Source organism: Furipterus horrens, unplaced genomic scaffold, assembly GCF_987537825.1.
Source record: "Furipterus horrens unplaced genomic scaffold, mFurHor1.1.pri manual_scaffold_6, whole genome shotgun sequence".
NCBI lineage: Eukaryota > Metazoa > Chordata > Mammalia > Chiroptera > Furipteridae > Furipterus > Furipterus horrens.
This window is the reverse complement of record NW_028327176.1, coordinates 166,490,969-166,498,986: the sequence shown is the minus strand read 5'-3', so window position 1 is coordinate 166,498,986 and position 8,018 is coordinate 166,490,969. Positions and strand designations below refer to the sequence as shown.

The 8,018-nt window shown below is 40.6% G+C and overlaps 1 pseudogene; it reads left to right on the top strand.

Annotated features, from left to right (window-relative positions):
- Positions 1–811: 811 nt before the first annotated feature.
- Positions 812–1,402, top strand: LOC150007761 (large ribosomal subunit protein eL20 pseudogene; annotated as a pseudogene).
- Positions 1,403–8,018: the final 6,616 nt, after the last annotated feature.

Below are 8,018 nucleotides of genomic sequence, written 5' to 3'. Positions count from 1 at the left end.
GCGGTGCAGATAGACTCTTAAGAAGCTACACCATCGTCTCTCGAGACGGACGGCTGCCGACGATGTTATATCCAAATACCTAAGACCATATTTCTTACTTATGAGTTTTCTTCTTTCAAATATAGTATAGTATGCATATTTGTCCTCAAAAAAGAAGTCCTTCTTGCTTGTTCCTATAGCAATAGCTACAAACATAATGTGAGTTACATAGATGTGTTCCACTGTGGGGACCAATCCATTGGTCAGATAAGAGGTGTCTAGGAACCTGTGCTCATAATCAATAACCAGAACTCCCAGCCTGTGTCTGGGGGCCTCTGCCATTACCTTAAGTGCAATCACTGCTCCCCTTTGAAACAGAAGCGCCTGGTCTCTCAGCAGAGCTAGCAAGGCAGCCAGCATAACCTCCCTCTCTTTCCTGCCACCTTCAGAAGAGCAGAGATGGAAGCTGTGTTTTACTTGCTGGAGCTCAAAATAACTCATTTGTAAATGTTGTTACCATGACTTAATCCTTCAAGGCAAAGGTAAAATAAAATCACACTTCCTGATGGTGAAATTGTCTAGGCGGGGGCAGGCAGATGTGGAAAACCGTCTTTCCCCAAGCTGTAGTGCCGTTCTTCTGGTTGAATATAAAGTGGCGATAAAAACATAGCCTTTGATAAAAATATCACCTTCTTTGCTACTTACTAGCTGGTTAACAGATTAGACTCACAGTCTATTTCCCTTGAGGTATGAAGAGCAAGGAAAAGAAAAAACCAATATAGAAACCTGTCCTGAGCCTTTCGTGGGTGGTGGCGAACGTGAAGAGAGCGCTATGAAGGCGTCGGGCAGGCTGCGAGAGCAAGGTGGCGGGGCGCTGCCTGCCCACCCCCAAGTGCCGCACACCGCCCCTCTACGCATGCGCATCTTTGCACCTAACCATGTTGTTGCCAAGTCCCGCTTCTGGTACTTTGTGTCTCAACTTAAGAAGATGAAGAAATCTTCAGGGGAAATTGTCTGCTGTGGGCAGGTGTTTGAAAAATCCCCTCTTAGGGTGAAGAACTTCGGTAACTGGCTGCGCTACGACTCCCGCAGTGGGACCCACATGTACCCGGAGTACCGGGACCTGACCACCGCAGGCGCTGTCACCCAGTGCTACCGAGACATGGGGGGCTCGGCACCGTGCCCGCGCCCACTCAATCCAGATCATGAAGGTGGAGGAGACTGCAGCCAGCAAGTGCTACCGACCGGCTGTCAAGCAGTTCCATGACTCCAAGATCAAGTTCCCGCTGCCCCATCGGGTTCTTCGTCGCCAGCACAAGCCACGCTTCACCACCAAGAGGCCCAACACCTTCTTTTAGATGCAGAGCCTCCCTGCCCCCTGGTCTGCCCAAATAAACTCCTTAGGAAAACAGGGGTGCTCAGATTTAAAAAAAAACAAAACAAAAACAAACCTGTCCTGACCTGGAGAACAGGGACCACTCCTTACAACAGAAAGAATTTAATGAAGGGAATGGGTGAACAGGTAGGTGATGGAGGCTGGGGAGCCACCCAGGGCAGAGTTAACCTCAGACGGGCACTGCCACTTATGCTGAGGAGGCAGGAAGAGGAGGTGGTGTTATGACTAGTATGACCACTTGTTGGTTTGCCCAGAACTTTCTGTTTTAGCTCTGAAAACCCTGCATCCTAGAACACCCTCAGTTCCAGGCCAACTTCAATGATTAGTCACTTTCATTATCCTAACCCATGGCAGGGGGTGGTGAATAAATGAACAATTACTCTTTTAATGTGGTGAGCAAACAGATCCCTCAGCGCTGGTCTTAGTAATTCAAATACCAAATTTGCTTACTTAATGAAAAATTGTACTTATTTTAAAAACAGCTTTATAAGGTATTTTTGTAATGTACACACAATATTCTATTCTAATATTTGTACTATATTCTTATCCATCAAGCATAAAACTTAATGAGCCTATATTTTAGAATTACCAAGAAAACCTATTATTACTAAAAGCCTACTGATATTTCATATAAGTTGTCTGAAAATTTTTCCATTTAGATATAATTTACAATATTTCATCTATGTCTTTACATTTGGTTTTAGGTGTAATTACTAAAGCTGCCATCTAATTCCATGTATTGTTTTTGTTTCTATAATGAGGAAGCCTATTTAACTAGGAGAATGGTGAACATGTTCTTTATAGAAGTTAATAACCTCTGTGGGAAATATTAATCCACATAACACATATGTGGATCTGAGTAAAATCTTTTAATAATTTTCAAGGATAATTTGGTTTTATGAAAGGAATCAGAATATTATATGCCCACAGGGCATTTTTGTCTTGCAGAAATAACAAAGTATTAAGTGTAACACTTCTAATACAACTTTTTATGCAAGCCTTTTCTTGAAACAAAAGTCATAAAAATAAAATGAGAGTTGGAAGACCAAAGTTCATGTCACTTGTAACCAGCTGAGCTTTCTAAAGTAAATTAATTCTCTTTAGAACTCAGTTTCCTCACTTTTTTAAAAAGGAAAAAATAACCATGCGTATTTTAATGCCAATATGAGGATTAAGCGGCATAATTTATATGAAATTGCTTTGTAAAACTCTTTACAACTGTTAAAGATTATAATCATTCTATGAAGTTTCATAAATTATTTTGGCTTTTGGGAAAATAAAGGGTTTCTTGTTCTTCTGCAACAATTGTTATCCTCCCCTCCACACCCCCACTCTTATTAGGGTTTTCTGGACCCAAGGGTAGGTAGGACGACGACCATGTCCAGCTTGAAGCAGCTAGAGGAGCTTGAGACCTTCGCCCATTGTCCTTTACAAGATTACAAAGGGTCCTAATATTTGAGAGGGGGGGGATAGTTAATTTTTACGAACCAGGGGTATGGACTTGGGGGGGATTGCTGGGGGAGAGGGGTGCTGGGTGGAGGGGAGCAAGGGGGAGAAAATTGGAACTGTTGTAACAATATAATCAATAAAAAACATTAAAAAAAAAACAAAAAACAATTGTTATCCTAATAATGACCTTACTGTGCTTTTTGCAGTCCCCAAATCAGCTCATGTATGTTATTGATTTTATCCTAAATCTGTACATCTGTCCTATAGGGTAAATTTTATTTTCCTTATCTTACAAAAGAAGGGATAAAAAATAAATACCCAGTTAGGTAACAGTTTTATTATCTCAGTTAGAGTCCAAGCCAAGACGTGGAGACTGGGACTCTATCTCGCAGCTCCATGCTCTTTTCTGGAGCTCCCCTGGCTTGGGCAGCTAGCAGGCCTTTGCTGGAATCCTCCTCCAAGTGATTTTCTCAGAGTTAAGAGAAAGAGAAAGTGGGAAAGTGACTACTTGTTTTCTGGTTGTGCAGAAGTGTTTTGTGAGGCATGGGGGGTGGGGAGGAATGCAGCATAGCCAGAGGCAGAAAGATAAACTGGTGCTTCTCAACACTGGCCCCTGGTTAGTCTGCGACATCACTGAAGTGCCCAAACCTAGGGGAACCTGAAGTCTGTGCTGCATAGAGTGATTGTGCATGTTCTTCTGAAATATTAATATAGACAAATAAGAGGGAATGTGTGGCAGCACGTGATGTGGCTTCTCCTGTGTGACAAGACCCTCCCTAGTCAGAACGTCTTCAGTAGCACACACTTATTAGGTACTTCGAGGGGCATCTGGAAGCTGAGAGTTCGTTCATAAGTGGCTTCCACCTCTGCTCAGGCACAGGACCGAAGGAGATTCATTGGCTTTGATCCTGGGTTTGGGGTCTTCAGTGATGATGCTGCAAAGTCACAAAAGGCAGAAGGTTAAGAGCAATGTCACTGAAGTAGGGATCTAGTTCAGTACTGACTATAAATGAGGACAGAAGTTGACAGTATTTCTAGAGTAGGGTTTTATAGTAGTCAGGGTTCTCCAGAGAAACAGAACCAACAGGATAATATGAGGAGACTTACTATGGAAATTGACTCACATGATGATGGAGGTAGAGATATACCACAGTCTGCTGTCTGCGAGTTCGAGAGCCAGAAAAGCCAGTGGTCTAATTCAGTCCCAGTCCGAAGGTCAAAGAACCAGGAGTTTCAATATCCGAGGGTAGAAGAAATGGGTGTACCAGCTCAAGAATAGAGAGAGAGAATTCATTCGTCCTCTCCCTTGTTTTATTTGGCCCCTCTTCTAGTTAAATGATGCCCACCCACATTGGTGAGGGTGGATGTTCTTTACTCAGTCTACTGATGCAGATCTCTTCCTGAAACATCCTCATAGACACTCCCAGAAATAATGTCTTATCAGCTATCTGGGAATTTCTTCGCCCAGTCCAGTTGACACACAAAATTAACCATCACAAGTTTTGTACGTGGAAATGTGGGAAGAGGTCATTTAGGCAAGCTAGAAAAGACAGTGAGAGTAATGAGATGTACCTTATCATGTTCCAATACAATGAGCATCTCAGATTTTTTTTAAAGCTATTTCATGTGTTGATCTTTTTTATCAGACCATAAAAATCAGTAAAAAAATTTTATAGTTCTTTTGAAAACATTTCTGGTCATATTTTGTTACACAATGGGTTAGGAGACGGAGGAGAGAGTCCCCCCAAATAAAGCCATCCTGCCTGTCAGCATGCTCACGACCATGTCCAGTGGACCAGCATGGTGTCCTGAGTTTTCCAGATGATAAAGAGTCATACTGCTAGTTTCAGGTTAACTTAATATGTCAGAAATACCTGGTATAGCTTCATTTCTATATCTACTGAGAATTTTATTTTTCTTAAATCTTCATATGTATTAACTCATTTGTCTGATTTTGGTTTGTAAGGAGATACTGATTCAACAAATTGTCTCATTAGCGGTTCTATTGTGGGAACACTTGCTAATGCTACTTGATTCATCCAGGTGCTAAGACAATGAAGTTGTCACTGCACTGGTGTGTGTCAGATGTTAACAGTGGCATCCTTTGTTTTAATGAGTGGTGAAACTGAAAGTGTTTCTCGTGGTGTTGCTAGGTAACAGAAAATATCCGGAATCTTTCACTCTATAGGCAGATTCCCTCTTTCCTCATATTCACATTCATAGATTTAAATTATCTGTGGTGAAGGGAGCACTGAGTGAAGATTATGGACACAATGTCCTGTGTCTACTTTACCAAACAGTGAATGTGGGTCTCGGACAAGTCACCTTTACCTCAGTTTTATTACTGGTAAAATGAAGAATTTGAAAAGAATTTAAAGTGGAGCTGCTCTTCGTTTCTCACTCGGCAAAAAATTGTATTCAGTACCTAACATGGCACAGCACTAATCCCCGCGGATACAAAGATGAGAAAATGACAGTCTTTGTCTTCAAAATACCTAGTATGTAGCAGGAAAATAGAAACATTAGCCCACAACTCCAAGGAAATATGTAGTTCTGACATAATGAGATAAAGCGCAGGGCACTATGAGAATGTGAAGTTAAAGCACCAAAGAAACTGAAGCTACTATCTCACTATAAGAAGACGCTGATTGGTAAGTGTGAATTCAGACTGCTGGTCGGATTCCCTAGCAGAACGCCCCTTCACAATCCAACACCAAGGCCATGCAGTAAAAATATAAAGCATGGTGATGTAGGAAAAGGAGAAAGAGAGAGGCTCTCTGGTTTTCATCCTATGTGTGCCTTATTCACTCAGTCACTTAGGCAAGTACTTCTTCTGTACCTTGTTTTCTTACCTGTAAAATGGAGAAGACAAGTGAGCCAACCCATAGATTTGCCAGAAATGTAAAATCATTCATCGAAGAATAGACGTTTTTATAGGCACTTCATATATTTTATTTACTTTTTTAATTTATAAGATTCCAACCCCTTCTTATAGGCTCTTACAGAAAGATGAGAATAGCTTTCAGTTTTAATTTCAGTTGCCTTTAATACACTTTGCTGGTTAAATTCCATAATTGTATCTCATGTCTCTCGACCCAGCCGTAGGAACCCTGAATTGATATGGGGCTGGTTGTTAAAGTGGTGGAAAAGATTGGACAACTCTAATAGAATAAACAAGAATAATGAAAGAAGGAAAAAATGTGGTGGTGTTAACAGTATCACCATTGGTCTTGGGTCTCTAGATCTAAACTGAGGAAGGCAATTAGGCCCTTAACCAAGACAGCATGGCCGAGAGCTTCCGAAGATGGTAAAATTCATCATGGGAGCTCAGAACAGGGGAATACATTTGCTGTTAATCCCTTCTACCATATACAGATCAAGGTACTGCCCTTTCCTGAGCCGTGTATGTGGGTGACCTGCTTCTTATTATGCTGTACTCCGTGTTAGGTCTGGTGAGAGGGAGAGGAGAAATGACAGGAGAACAGGTCATGAGTCTAAAAGATTTACTTGGCCAACTGCACAAGTGGGCTGAGACCAGGAAGTTGTCAGCAGCAAACAAAAGAAAGGCAGAGGTTTTAAAGGGGATAAGTGGGGAGGGGATTGAAGAGACTCTTCGTAGATGGCTTTGGGGGAGTTAGCTCTGAGAACAGAGAGGCTGACTAAAACAGTGAAGTAATTGAATTCTTCCCAGCCGACTAAGATATCTTTGAAGGACACAGGCCCTGCCAGCAGGCTAAGATATCTTTGAAGGACACAGGCAGTCACTGACCTCAGCAGTTACTATGGGAGCTTTGCTAAAACCAGACCTGGATTCCCAGAACCCAGGTCTTATGCCTAAGACTCCATCCTGTTGTATTTTTCTATGACATGTGATATATCAGTTGTGTAAGGCACAATGATTATTTTCCTAGGGAAAGGAAATCTCAAGGATCAATTGCATAAATATAAACATGTGCAGATATTTAATCAGACTTAACATGGCCTAAAACAATTAGGTTTTTTTTATATCTATATGTCTGTTTCATAACAAGACTAAGTAGCTCACTCTGTGGCGCAACCATGGGAGATATTCTGTTCTTTCTTTTTAAGCTGCAGAAGAGACATCTAAATCCCAGAGGAAAACTGCTTCTCTACAGGTGGCTTTGAATATAATCTGCCAGGTCTGTCCTTTCCAGAGGCCCATCCAGCCATGCTTAGCTACCTACACGCAGATGAACCCCTAAAATTTATTACTTCCTTTTTCTATAAACAGCTTTCTCTTTTTCATTAGCCTTGCTGCCCTCCCAGTCTCAAAACAGAAGCTTCACTAATCAATGATAAATTCATTTAAAGATGGAGAATTGGATCCCAGAGAGTTTGTGATCACACCATTTCTCACAGCTCGTGATTTGGGGTTAAGTGCTTTCTCTATGACCCCACACCGACTAGTGATCTGCCAATCTCCCATGAGGGTTGACACTTTTCTGAAATTTCTGCTTGAGTAAATCACTTGCTCTCCAGAAAGTAAGAAGTCAATAATCACAGAAAAGTCAGAGGTAAAGAGTGACTAGCCCTACCAGATATCAAAACATTAATTTATAGAGCTATAGAACAGCATAACAATAGCAGTATGTTATTAATTCAGAGGCAAACAAATTAAAAATGTAATTGGTAAGTCAGGAACATAATCATATAGGTACAACATTACAAAGCAGTGGGGAGGATGGGCTGGGAGGGGGGAGCAATGGGGGAAAAATGGGACAACTGTAACTGAATAACCAAAAAATAAAATTAAAAAAAAAAAAAAAAACACAAAGCAGTGGGGAAAGGATTCAAGAAATAATCCTGGGAAAATTGGGATACACCTGAATAGAATGTAACTTGGATTCCTATTTCAGACAATGCACACAAATAAATTTCAAATGGATTAAAGATCCAAATGTAAAAGGTAAAAATTTAAATTTATTTTTAAAACTTTACATTTACAGCTGTTGGAGAATCTTTGTGATCTTAAGCTAGAGAAAGAGTTCTTTAAAAATATCCAAATATTAAGACTAAATTCAAATAATGAAATTTAAAACTTCTGTACAAAAACACCATAGGTACAGTTGAAATACAAACCATACTTCAGAGGATATTTCCACACATAAGCCCCAGAAAAATTAATATCAGACCATATATATATGTAAAAATCTAAAAAATCAGTTTGAAATAA